This window comes from Pteropus alecto, unplaced genomic scaffold (genome assembly GCF_000325575.1).
Source record: "Pteropus alecto unplaced genomic scaffold, ASM32557v1 scaffold111, whole genome shotgun sequence".
Lineage (NCBI taxonomy): Eukaryota > Metazoa > Chordata > Mammalia > Chiroptera > Pteropodidae > Pteropus > Pteropus alecto.
Window position 1 is genome coordinate 999,558 of NW_006431915.1, and position 15,317 is coordinate 1,014,874.

Here is a 15,317-nt window from a genome sequence, read left to right on the forward strand (position 1 = left end):
GATATAACAGTGACAGGGAGAAAAGACAATAGCCACTTATACTCTTAGAAGAGGTGGAAATTCTTCCCAAACGATCATTCTCTGGAAAGAATTGAACTGTCCTCAGATTGTGAGCTTGGGGCTCTAAATTCAACCATGCTACCTACTGGTGTGCAAAATTAGGCAAATCACTTGACTTCAGGGTGATCATCCCTGATTTGTGCCGATATCAGAGATCTAGATAACTTCTTTTAAATTCTCCCTCCACCACCCCAATTTCATGGCTTCTCTAAAATTTCTGACAATAACGAAGGGTTTAAGATTTCCTGGTCTCTCTGCTTTCCAGAACCATAATCACCTGCATGCTGCTCCAGTGCTGGCCCACACTGACTGGGATTAAAAAACGAAACACACACACACACACACAACAACAACAACAACAAAACAGCACCTTCTTCATAACCTTTTAAAGTTTCAACCTCCAGCCCCTGGCAAACTATGAAGCACTTTACTGATTATTTCCAAAAAGGTGAATGTTAGACATCTCTGGTCCGTGTTGGTCACACACCACCACCTGCACTGAGGGTTCCTCTACTAGCCTTTCCCCAGCCAGACCTGGTTTTCTGGCTCTGGCTCTGGCTCCCGTCTTGCCCTCTCCTTTCTCCTGTCTTTGCCACTCTCTTGATCTCCTTCTCAGAAACAAAACAATGAAGTCTTCTTTTCCTGTGTTTATTGAGCCTCCACTCATTCTCTTACTGTTATCTCACATATTTATCAGAGTCTCAGCTATCCCAAGTCATTTTATTTAGATATTTTTTCTTTCTCTAAAATGATTTCTGATGACAGAGCTAAAATAATTTAATGTTTTCCTTCTAACTCCCCTCTTTATTTATAAATGTCAGGGCTAGAATAGACTCAGAGAACTTCTAATCCAACCCTCTACATTTTAAAGTTGACAGATCCTTGAAAGAGTTTAATGAATTGTCTGAGGTAAATGAGAAAATGTAGGGTATAGTAACACTAACAGTTCTGGACTATATTCAGGAGTCATTTCTTTAACTCGATATTTTCATGTCGATTAGTATTACTTTTTAAAGTAAATATCTCTATTCTGGTTTCCTGACCAAGCTGAGACCTGTTAGTAAATTTTGTAACTCTGCGAATACAAAAAGAGATTGATAATGTCTCCTCCCGTTTACCTCAGTACCTATGATGAACATCTTCCTTTTATGTTCATGTATGCTTCAATATTTAGAGTTAAAGTTATCTTCAGCATGATCTTTCTTCTGAATCTGGTGCAGTGATTAAAAGAGTAAAAGATTCTTAGTTTTGTAATTATAATAATATTTTATAAAAACTATATTAAATATAGTTGTATAAAGGTATTTTTATTCAGAAGATTGTAGTGAAAAAGGATATGGATGTTCTTGGTTTGCAAAAAATCAACCCAAATCTTGCCTGATTCACAAAGTTTCAATATACATAGCTTCTATTAAATAAAAATTTAAAAAACAACTTAAGAGAAATCATGACATGAAGATTTGTTCTGCCCACATCACCACCTATGATCAGCTCCAAAAAACTTCCAAAGGGTTGTCCCTGGAATCAAGACTATGAAAGTCTCTTGTTGCTATTAGGGACTTTCCAACTCCCTTAACAATTTAATGTTGTGATTCTCAAACATACAGAAGTTAAGAAACTTTCCAGTTCTCAAGGGTGTGATTCTCCAATTTATGTTAACTAATTCAGGACCAAAAATAAATTAGGCAAATATTTTTTAAATTATTTTAAGTCATTTGGCCCAGTAAAAGACCTGATCCTTAATAAGCAGCATTTGTGCAAGCAGAACTGGAGGAGATTATTTGCCAATCCTTCTTTAGATTGCCCTTGAATTATACAGCAAACATTGCAATTAATAGAACTGTAGAAACTCCTTCCCATATGGCCTCTGAGCTCATAAAGTAATCCTTTTTTTTTTTCCAGAAATTTCTCCAAATATCTGTTATTTGAGTAATAGATGATGAAAAACATCCTCACCAAGTTTTTGCATGGCCACAAAGCGAAGAAAGAGCATTGACCAATCTGGTAATTTATTAATATCAAATACTCTTTGAATGGACTAAATTCCTAGTACAATGTTTGTGATTTTATAAAGATATATAGTAATCCCCAATGATGTAGTGCATTAGAATGAGTACTAGACTTAAAAGAGTTATAGACCAAAACTCGGCTCAACTACTGATTAGCTAAGTGATCTTATACAGAGGTGTATTAATTGCATTAATGAACCCCCAGTTCTTCACTCCCTCCTAGGCCCACCTAGTCTGATTTTGGCATTAGGTATGTCACTGAGGCACTAGCAAATATAATGCAAACAGAGACTTGTAAAACATTTACACAATTAGGTTAGCCCTTTCTCTTCCATCTCTGCTCTTGTAGTGAGAATATGTCCAAGTTAGCCAACTGGAAGATGAAATGCACATTAAGCACAACTGAGTTGCCACAGCTGAGACCATCCTAAGTGAGACAGCTATATCAGTCAGTCCTCAACAAATGAATGAGCCCCCAGACAAGCCAACTCACAACTGATTTAAGATGCAAAGATAATCTGGTTAAGATCATCTGACTTCATCCCGATATACTGTGTCTTGTAGAATTTAATAAATGTTTATTTTGGTATGACACTGAGATTTTATAATTGTTTATTATGCTGCAACATTGTAGCAATGTAAGACTGATGTAACAATAGATGCTTTGATTACCTATCCAACATTGACTCACCTGAGACAACATTGACTTTGTCCTTAAAAGAATCACAATTTTGTTCATTTTTCAATCCCATTTTTATCCATAGAATATTCTACTTAGTTTAAGCCTCCTATCTTACTTTTTAGAAGCCTTCTATTTTACTTTTCATATTGAGATATACAATCTGTCTGGAATTAATTTTGTGTATGATATGAGGCAAAGGTCAAGATTTATTTTTTACTATGTGAATACTATTTGACTTAGCATGATTTATTGAAAAGATCTCTTCCCCCACTGTACTGCAGTGTCACTTTTGACATAAACTAATTGACTACTTTTCTTTGGATCTGTTCTGGACCCCTTGTTTTGTTCTGTTGGTCTATTTTTCTGTCTTTGCACCAAGACTACATTGAATTAATGTAGCTCTCTAATAAGTCTTGATTTCTGGTCCTCTAAATTTTTCTTCTTTATATATGGTTTAGCTGATGTTGGCATTCATGTATTTTAGCATATCTTTATCAATTTTCACAATATAGCTGCTGGAATTTTGATTGGGATTGACTTGAACTTACATGTGAATTTAGAGAGAATTAACATCTTTAAATTATTAAATCTAATTCATTAGGAAGATTTATTTTCCCATTTATAGATCTTTTTAAATTTTTTTCAATAATGTTGTATCGGTTTTTCTTGTATAAGTGTCTTGCACACATTATATTAGATTTATTCATATATTTTTTATGTTTTTGATGCTATTATAAATCGTGCTTTAAATTCTATTTTCTACTTTTTTGTTGTTAGTATGTAATGATTTTTCTATGCTAAACTTGCATTACTCATTCTTGCTATATTCACTTAATTCCAATAGTTTGTAGACCATTTGGGTATTCTATGTTCACAGAGCATCATTTGTAAATAATGACATTTTTTTCTTTCTCTCATTTATATTGTTTGTCATTACTTATAGTACTAATTATGAATTCCAGTATAATACTGAAATAAGTAATGATGGTGTGCATTTGTGTCATCTTTTACTTCATTTTTTATTAGTAATAATGATATATATGAACTTTAATACTTTATTATTCATTTTCTATTAGTTCCAAATGTTCTATTTTATTTTCTGTCCCTCTTTTCTTGCTTACTCAGAGCAATTTGTCATTCTCCCTTCATTTTTTTAAACTTCTTTGGAGGAATGCTAACTATATATATATATCCCTGACTTATACAGTTATAATACATGTAATATCATATATTGCTTATATATCTATTATCGCTTCCTAGAAAATGCTAAACTTTTAACTCCACTTAACCACTCCTAGTTTTTTGTGTTATTACTGAGTTTTAATTATATGCATAACTTAGAAGCTAAAAACATTATGATTGTTATTTGTTACATTTGCTATTCATTAGTCTCTGGGCTTGTTATTCTTTCCTATTTGTTTCTGAAATTATTTTCTTTCCACCTGAAGAGTTATCTTTTAGGAATTTCTTTCAAGGTAAGTTGTCTAGAGATGAATGTGTGTGTGTGTGTGTGTGTGTGTGTGTGTGCGCGTGTATTTAGGAGGAGGGGTCTGGAAATGTTTTCATTTTGTTTTTAATTTTGAAGGATATTTTTACTGGGTAAATAATTATTCGTTGGCAATTACTTTCTTTCAACACTTTTAAAATGTTGTTCATTACATTCTAGTATCCATCGTTTCTGTTGAGAAGTCACCTCTAAGCTTTGTTTCTGTTTTTTGTTTGTTTGTTTTGAAGAAAAGTCTTTGTTTTTCCTTTGGCTGCTTTTTATATTGATCTTTACTGCTGGTTTCTGAAATTTTACCATGACGTTCTTAAATGTGGCTTTCTCTTTAGACATTGTAGATCTTCATGAGTTTGTGGCTTGATATTTTTCATAAGTTTGAGAAAAACATACAGTATTAGTCATTTTCTCTTCTACTCCATTTCTTCTTTTTTTCCTTCCTGTGAGTGTTCCGTTATACATGATAGACTTTCCCAACATGTCCCATATAGCTCTTACAGTCCTTGTTGTATTTTCCTTCCTTTTTTCCCTCCATGCATCAGTTTGGATATTTTCTTCTGATCTATATTCCAGTTTGCTAAGCCTTTTTTCAACCTATTTAATCTGTGGTTAAATCCATCTACTTAGGTCTTAATTCCAGTTGTATTTTTCAGCTCCATAATTTCTACTTGATTTCTATCATAATTTCTAATTCTTCAGAGAATTCCTCATCTTGTTGAGGGACATGTTAAAATCAGGTATTTTGAAATTTATGTCTGATAACTTCTACAGTTGGCTTCCCTGAAGGTCTTCAATTTGTCTGTTTTTGTCCCTTGATTCTGTATCTTAGTATGCCTGGTAATTTTTAAATTAAATGCCAGATTCTGTATACCAAAAAAATGCAGAATCTCTGGCTTATGTTTTATTTATACAAAGAGAATTCACTTTATCCTCTTGTAGAAACCCAGAGTAGGGGCTATTGCCTTATATCAAAGAGAGGTTAAGATAATTTAGGAACAAATTTCAGATTTTGTAAGGCTTAGCCAAAATCTGGTTCAACTCCTTTTTAAGATTTAGCCCTCTGGGGTCCGAATTGAGACCCTGAAGTTTATATAAGGGAATTTTCTCTTTCATGAGTTCTAGACTTCAGTGTTGATCCTTCTCCTTCATATAGTTTCAGAAAGGACACCATTCCATAAAGTCAATTGGGTCCTTTTATAGGGCACGGGGGACATTCTCAGGAAATAATTATTAATAAAACTAAAAGACGGATTCAAGGAGACAGAGATAGAAGTGGAATGACAAAGATATAAAGGATCCATTCAACTTCTCTCTTTGTAGTGTGTTCTACATAAAGCTCCCTCCTGCATCATTTCTGAACTTTCAGGGGGAAAATGGATGTCTACTTTAAGTTAAAAGTAAATACAAGATTTAAAAAAAAAATTTAAGGCTAAAATAGAAAACCAAGAATATTTAAAAATCTAAATAAAAACTAACAATTAAATAATGTGGGATTTTAATTAGCATTAAAAAGCTAAAGCAAGGAAACAGAAATAATAAAAAGTAACAACACCTTATAGTTTTCTAAAGTTCTAAAAGAATGTAAAATAAATGACATAAAATTTAAAATAAATTTTGAGAGCAGGTAAAGAAAAAAGATGTAATATTAAAATAAACATTAAAATCTAACAAAAATTTCAAGTATGAAATTCAGACAAGAAGAAATAAAATGATAAAGGTATAAACTTTTTTAAAAGCTGATGGTTACTATAACTGAGGAAAGAAGTATAAATTCCATGTAAAAAAATCAAATGTTTTATTTATACAAAGAGAATTCACTTTATCCTCTTGTAGAAACCCAGAGTAGGGGCTAAAAATACCTAAAAGGCAGCTCTAATAGTAAGGTAACTAATAATAATAAGGTAAGTTAACAAAAAATTCTTCTTGGATCAGCAACATACTTCAAGAATGGAGAGCCAACGGGACAGAGGAAAAGATGTAGTTCTATCTTTATTTGACAAAGTGAATATTTGACAAAGAAGTTATTTACATTTAATTTTCAAACAGCTTTAAAAATCAGTTATTTGGTTTAAAGTTCAAAAAGCAGTTAGATCCCACATACCAGAACATCTTTGTAAAGAAGACTACCACAAATGTTAAAAGCAGAAAAAAAAAAATTTAATGCCTCCTAGAGATAAACAAAAAAGTAATTAAAATAATAGTATTCTAGAACCAAAAGTTTTAATAGTATACAGCTACCTAGACAGAAGACAATCACCATCACATATTTGAATAAACTCCAAATACATTAAATTATTTTAGGAATTATAGTATTAAAAATAAATAATTTTAACTGAGTTTTAAAAATCTAAAACCAAGTTTAATTCTGTCTTATAAGGAAAATAAGGAAGTGTGAACTTGGTTTTAGAAATAATTTTATCAAAAAACTTTGAAGGTTTTAAGACTAGTATAACTTTTTCTTGTCTGGAAATTTCTCTCCCTATTACATTATCCCTTCATTTGCCCTCACAATCAAGCTCATCATCAACAACCAACTACAATCATTAACTCCTAAAACACTGAAGTTTATTTACTTATTTTCAAAGTGCACTGCACCTAAAAAGAATGTTTTAGAGCTTGAAAGGTTTGAGAGATAAATTTAACACAGCAGCAGGTACCATCTATTTGACTCTGGTTTATCTAGCTGATGATCTCCTCACTGAGACTATAAAAATTACCTGTCCCTTTCCCATTTACTTGTTAAGAACTTTTCTAAGTAAGTGTTTTACTGCCTACTTTACATCCTTTTTCCGAAACTGTATATTAAAAGATTAATTCATCATAGGAGTTGTCACCCTGTAAAACATAGATGTGTTTTTTAGCAGCATCCAAGTCATTGAAATTAAGTATCTCTTTAGACTTGGGCTTCATGTACATGAAGAGAATGGTTCCATAGAATACAATCACCACTGTCGGGTGAGCAGAGCAGGTAGAGAACACTTAGTTTCTCCCCTCAGAAGAATGAATTTTGAGGATGCTGACCATGATTGATGTGTAAGAGATAATGATTAATTACAGTGGTGTTAATGTTGTAGCCACAAGCATGATGAACTCATTGCCTCATATATCAGCACAAGCCAATTTCATGATGGCCGGAATTTCACAGGAAAAATGACTGATGACATTATTCCTACAGAAAGGTAATTGTATTACAAACATGGTTTGTATGGCAGAGTTGACAACTCCTATGGTCCAGGACCCAGCTGCCATGAGCACATAGGAATCCTTGCTCATGATGACAGGATATCTCAGAGGGTTGCAGATAGCCACATACCGGTCAAAAAGGCCATCATACTTAGGAGCACATACTCTTTTGTCCCCATAGCCAAGCCAAGGAACATCTGTACTGCACATTTAGAGAAGGAGACGGTATTTCTTTCTGAGAGGAAGCTCACCAGTGTGGAGGGAATGGAGGTGGAGGTGTAGCAGATGTCCAAGAAGGAGAGGTTCCCCAGGAAGAAGTACACAGGAGTGTGAAGGTGGGAGTCCAAGATGCTGATTAAAATGAGGGTGCCATTGCCCAGAAGAATGACCACATACATTATTAAGATTAGCACAAAAAAAGAGTAGCTCAAGCCTTGGGTAACCAGAAAGCCCCTTTAAAAAGAATTCCACCAGAATGGTTTGGTTTGCCCATTCCATTTCACTGTTTCTCTTTTATCTGTAAGATATTAGAATTTGTTAAGACAAAATATGTATCTTACTGTGATTACTTTGAAATGTGTACCAGTGCACAAGTATCACACTCCCAGAGAAAAAATGAATAAAAAGGAAAAAACTAAACAAAAAAGAGAGAAACCAAGAAAAGTGCACTACAGAGAGAAAAGGTATTAATGGAGAGAGGAAAGTCACATGTCTCAAGCTGCACACAATATGCCATGTAATTCATTTAATCTTATCACAGTTCTAGGAGAAAGGTATTAATATCTATATTTTTATAGACAAATAAAGCAAAATATTAAGTAAAGTTGACTAAAGGTAAATACATAGCAGAATTAAGACTCAAACCTGTCTTCCTTGTTGAAGCCTGAGCTTTGTGTCATATTTGTCATCACACATGTAAACTAGGGTATAATAAAAATGAGCATTGTATTATGTATGTGTAACTGTACAATAAACCATTTTTATTGGCTATAAACCACCACACAATAGATCGATGATCCTGTCACTAATTGAAATTATACTGTGTTACATTTAGTATCTGTCTTGCCCAGTAGCATGCAAACTTTATAAGTGTAGGTACTCTTTCTTGTTTACTTTCACAATCCCAGTACCAATAATAGAGTGAACATATAGATGTTAAAAAATATTTTTAAATAAATAAATAAAATCAAAGACAAAATAGTGACTAACATTTCTTACTATGTCAATCCTCTATTACTGTTTTCTTTGTTTGTTACCTAATTTAGCCTGAATAGTGACCCATTAGGCAATTATTATTATTATCACTATTCTTCATCATCCTCATTCTACAGAGGAAGAAAATAAGGCACAGGAAAGTTAAATAATTTATTTAAGGTCAAGATTATATAGCTAAAAAAAAAAAAAAAAAAAAGGTAGAACCAGGATTTTAACCTAAGCCATGTGGCTGCAGAGTACAAGCTCTTAATTGTTCAATTTGAAGAGAACTTGGCTTACAGGCTAGAATACCTTGTAATCTGATTGGCAATACTAACATTTCAAAAGAAATATCAGACTGAAAAACATGATTGATCAGAAAGAAGCAAGATTCCAACATGGTGATTTTAAAGCAGTTGATTTTTGATGCTTTATGTTACGCTAGGAAATTATTCATATCTATGACAATAAATGTGTTGTCATATCATATTTAATCCTTATAATTCTGTATTCTCTTTTCTATGAGAAGTTCTATCTCTTTTTTCATTACTATCATTAACTGATTTTATTTCTTTATAATCTCACAAAAAATTTTCCTGTACTATGTCTACTCCAAAAAAAAAAAAAAGCTTTGATTTATCCTTTCCACTTTTTACTGTCTCATTAACTTAAGTTTTTGTCTTTATAAATTTCTTTAATCTTATTTGGAATTTTCTAATTTCATGAAATAAAAATGAAATTCTTTAACATTTCATCTTTGTCCACTATTTCTAGCTCTAATTAAGGCAATTAAAATACTTTCTGTTTTACTGTAGACAGATTTTGATATGAAATGCTCTTTTCATTGGTTTCAATAATTTTTTTCCTTTTCATTTCTCTTTGAACCTAGAAAATTTGGTGCTAGGTATATGTTTCTTGCATACCATATGATTAGATATTTTTGTTCCATTTTTGTTATTTATTTCCAATTTTAATTTATTATAATAAGAGTACGTGACCTGTAATTACTAGCTATGGACTTTTTTGGGAGCCAATTACTTGATCCATATTGTAAATGTTAACAAAAATATGAATTCTCTTTAAGAGGGATATATGGTTTTATATATATACATAATACACATATATATATAATCAAATTTATTTGAATGTATTATTCAAATCTTTGAAATAATTACTTTCTATCATTTATATTGAATCAATTCTATATAATTATTTGTCATCAAGCTCTATTTGTACATCTAGAATTTTTTTAATATGCTTAACCTTTGTGTTGTTTAGTGTATACCTGTTTGTGGCTGATAATCCTCATAAATTGTGAATGTTATGATTAATTGACTTATCTTGATCCTGTTTTGTACTTTAAAGTTAAATTCTACTTTTAGGATATTTATATTACACTTTTTTTCTTTTAGTTTGCTTTGCCTGCTATCTCTTTGTACATCCTATTATTTTCAACTTTTCTTTTTCACTTTTATACTATACTACTTATATCTAGGTTTAGGTTTTAATCTCTTTTTACACTGTCTGTCTTTTCTGAGAGAATTCAGTTCATTAGCTTTAAATGTAATTATTAATATACTTCATTTTTTCTTTCCATAGACTTTATTTTTATTATTTATTTTGCATTACTGTATTCTCTTTTTCCCTTCTTCTTTACTTTTGCTGGTTGATTAAGTTATCATTCACTATGTGTTTTCATTAACTTGAATACTCTACTCATTTTTTCCATTCCAGATGTGGTTACTTTCTCTTGCTCTACTCTCATAATTTGACTTAGAATTATCCCTCAAACACTAAGTATAGAACTACAAGAATATTTTTATTCCTCCATTTTATCCACACCCACATGTTACTGAGATAATTTAGAAATGTTTATAATTTCTTTATAATATGTCTTTTTGAGAGTTCTTCTTCAGCCCTTACATTATACAAACTTGGATAGTCAGTCTTTTTTTAATTTATCAATATATGTATCTCTGTACATCTACACATTGCTCATCATTGGTTCCTCTTCCTTTCGTTTCTCTTTTATTCTCTTGAGGACTGTATTTTAGTTTATATTTTGGTTTGTTGAGAGTATATTTGCAGAATTTTCCTCATATGGAAATGTGAGTTATTAATATATTATCTGAATGCTTAAATATCATCAAATATCTTTTTTTATTGTGAGTAAAAGTGTATAACTTTTGATCTATAAATTGTACATCTAAGAACATATTTAGGAAATATATATATAAATTATTTATAATGTACAATGTATCATTATATATTATATACAACAAATACATTTATAACTTACATAAGTCTATAAGTCAAAAATGTATACTAGTAATATGCGAACATATGTATATATAAATTGTGACTATTATTGTTAATTTACATCTTTATAATATTCAGTACTTTAAAGTATATATAAATAAAGGGTGTTAAAGACACTCAATGATCAATTTCTGTTTTGGAATTTCCAAACAGAAATTTCCTAACATCTCGCACTATGACCCATTCTTTATGTAGCTATGCACTGATACTTCATAGGCACAAGGTATGATTCATGTCTAATAACATTGCCTCCTAGAGATAGACACTCCTGTAGAGTCTCAGTGGACACACAAATTGGTACATGCTCTATGGAGGATAATTTGGTATTATTTATCAAAATCACAAATGCATACATATAACTTTTGACTACAGATTTACTTCTTGCTAATTGTCACCACTATGTTTGCACAAGTATAAAGTGATTTACATATGAATTTATTCATTAAAGTATTGTTTATATTAGCAGATGCGGAAAAAAATTTAAATTTCCATGAGAAGGGGACATAGAAATAATGGAATATCATTCTGCTGTCAAAAAGAATAAGGGACTATTTTTGTGCATTGATATCAAAAGATATTCAATAAATATTAAGTGGTAAAGGAATATGCAGATGAATTATATGGTAAACTAACATTTGTGTAAAATGATTACATATGTATACATACATTTTTACATGCACATAGAGTATCTTTAGAAAAATAAACAAGAATAGTTTGTTATCTCCAGGAAAGGAAATGGACAGTTTCCAGGAATAGAAGGCAGGCTGTTTATTGTAAACCTGTTAGTACCTTTAAAACTTTTGAACTTTGTGAATATGTTACCTACTCATAAAATAAATAACAATCAAGCTAAAGAGTTCTTGCCTTTGAGATTCATAACCTTTTTCCTTCCACTTTTCTAATGTTACACTATATCAAACCATCCATTGCCATAGGACACGACTACATAGGTTTGAAAATTGTTCTAACTTGTTCAGTATCACACATCACATGGGAACTGCTAAGGACTAACAGGTATTTAAATACAGGCACATTCTCAATACTCAAGACACTTTGTATAGTATCATTAAGATTTCCAGGCCCATATTAATCTCCTGTCCCATCATTGAGCTATAAGCTATTCTTTTACCAGGGTAAGGGTCTGTCCTTCTACCTCATGTCATTTCCTTTCCATTAAATGTGTTACTGCTTTTATGAGCTAGTAAAATTCCTAGAACAGAATTACAGCCAATAAATGTTAGCTATCATTCTTATACATTCTCAAGGTCAAAGAGCCTTCCCTCTTCAGAATCCTTTGTCAATCTCACTTTAAGAGATACTTTGCTCTGAATCTCAGGTCTTCTCAAATTTCAGGACATAATCAGTCTCCTCAGGATGATCTCAAACCCAATCTGATATCGCTATTCTAAATTTCTCCTAACCCCAGCTTTTAACATTCTGTAGATTTTATAAAATTTCCATTTATATATTTTTCAGATTTTCTGGGTTATGGTGTAAACCATTTGAGACTCTACATGTACATGTGGAGGTAATACATACACCTGTAAAAATCATCTCTGCAAAAGCCATTGTTCCATGAGCTTCCTCTATGCTACACAATATTCTATCAAGCACATACCATAATATTATCAAGAGTATAGGCCTTGGAGAAAGGCTTAGCTGAAATGCCATCTCTGCCCCTTATTAACTAGGTGGCCTGGACATGTTTCTGACCATCACTTTCCCCTGCATAGAATGAAGATGAAGATAGGACCTATACCATACATTTGTTGATGATATTACATAGAAGGGTGTATATCATTCAATTAGCACAATGATGGTTCCCGTTGGTAGTGGTATCCTTTATATCTCTCTTTTATGGTTCTTCCTTCTGTTACAGTCTTTTCACACTCTGAACTAGTCACCACTGTTGTTCCATAAGGTCAGGTGTAAGTAGTATAAAAGCTTAAGTGTTCACACACACAGTATTCTTGGATGCCAGCAAATTAGCAAAAAGGAAAAAAATCACCCAAAAGATTCAATTTAATCTATAAAAAAATAGGGTTTTAGAAAGGTGTCAGAGTATTCTATGTTTTAAAACACATAGCTAACTGATTTTGACTAAGATTATTTTAATGTTTTTAGCAGCCCTCTTAACATAAAAAAGAAAAGGAAAAGTCACTCGCTTTTATAATTATAACTTAATAATAGAAAAACAAATATCCAAAATACAGTTGACCCTTGGACAAAATAGGCTTGAACTATGTAGGTCCACTTACATGCAGATTTTTTTTCAATAGATATATACAGTACTATAAGTGTATTTTCTTTATAACTTTCTTAATAACATTTTTTTCTCTAGCTTAATTTATTGTAAGAGTATATATAATAAATAAGAATATATAATAAATATAACATACAAAATGTTTTAATCAACTGTGTTATCGGTAAGGCTTACAATGAACAGTAGGCTATTAGCTGTTAAGTTTTTGGGGAGTCAAAAGTTAGACTCGGATTTCTGCCTGTGCAGAGGTTTGATGCCCTAACACCCACATTGTTCAAGGATCAAGTGTAGTCAAAAACTTTGCATGCAACCACACTACTACAATGCCCAAGTGAATCTCTTTCTAAAGGCTATTCATTGCTTCGATAACTTATCTTTTTCAGATCTCAGAAAATAATTATGTTCAGTTTTTTTTATTTTAATCCAAATTGGTCATAGTATATTCCTCACAGTTTAGCTCTGTAGCACGAGTCCCTATAACAATACCTGGTACCATAGTTCACCTGGTTCTCAGCTGACTAAATCAAATAGAACTGAGTTGTTGCTAGAAGACTTACAAAAACTTGTTTATTATGAACTTTATACTATAGAACATATAGCCTCCTACCTACTGTGTAGTGAGCCTCAATTAGCTAAAGTAGAGAACACAGTGTACAAATATTTTGCAATGCAAGAAAAAGCTACACAATAACAAAAAGTAATTCATACCTGCTGGGCAAATTCCTTTCAGCTTGTTGCACAATTACCTTTGCATACAAAACTGCTCTTTTGGTCTCATAGCTCTTTTTTTTCCTGCTATGTCTCAGTGAATAGTCCCCAAAATTCCATTTTATAATACTTGTCTCTCCTCAGTGATAAAAACATCCATTTTCAAATTTGACACCTTTAACCTATTAGTCCAACTCTTGCTTATAATTGATAAAATTTGTTTCTTTTCTTGGTAATAACTTACCTCCAAACCAAAGGTTTCAGCTCTTTCTAGGTTTCAGTAACAACAAAGTTACAGGTATTTTTATCTTGCTTTTCTACTTACAGCCAATCTTCATGACTCCTCATTAAGTAGTTGAACCTCCACAGAGGCAGCTACCAGTGAGCAGTAGTCATTTTGTCATAAAAATTCATCGATTCATTGACATTTATAGAAACATGATTGTTACAGGTGTGATTACAAGGATAAATTCCTCTAGTTCAGATAAAGTATCATTATATTTTTCTAGTTCAAAGTAGGAAGACAATACTTAACAATAAATTTTAGGAGTAGGACAATTTGCCCCTGAAGCCCAGGTGGAAACTGCTCCATTGTGAAGAACCCCCAAATACCTAAAGAATCTGTTTCAGTCTTTAGGACACAATTTAAATTGTCTTAAGGACCTCGTGAACCTCTATACACAACTTTAAATTGTTTCAGAGGTAAAATATGTATAAAACTTATGAAACTTCATAAATAAAGCCCTGAAGACCTAACTCCAGGAGGCCTATTACTCTTTCATACACAAAATCAGAAGGGGGCTTGTGTATTGTCATCAGTTTCCCCAGCTGAATTCTCCTTTGGTCCCTCAATTTCTCTCCCTCTCTCTCCCTCCCTCTCCCTCCCTCTTACACACACACACACACACACACACACACACACACACACACACAATGAGAGTGGTAACAACCTCACACAAATGTTTAAAGGAAACAACAAAGTCACAGGAACCATAATTGATTATTTACTGTACAAATTTCCTGTTCACTTTATAAATTTTGCTTAAAAGTAAAAGCTGACTTTTTGAATAAACATATTATATTGCAAATATTCTAAATGTAATACATACTCATTGTAACAGAAAACTATTTTAAGGAAGGACGGAAGGAAAGGAGGGAGGAAGGGAGGGAGGAAGAGAGGGTGGGAGGGAGGGAGAAAGAAGGGAAAAGAAGTGAAAGCAAAGCACAAAAAGATATCCTCAGGCAATACATAGAGGGTAAAGAACAAAGCCGAACATAAATTATAAACAACTTAATGATAACCATAGCTTGAAAAGGATCCTGAACTTCATTATAAAAAAGTATAATAACTCAGCATAAAATCATTTGCCTCTCTCTCCTGAGGCACCTTAAGGCTAG

General features: G+C 32.2%; 1 pseudogene; it reads right to left on the reverse strand.

Annotated features, from left to right (window-relative positions):
- Positions 1–7,062: 7,062 nt before the first annotated feature.
- Positions 7,063–7,933, reverse strand: LOC102897329 (annotated as a pseudogene).
- Positions 7,934–15,317: the final 7,384 nt, after the last annotated feature.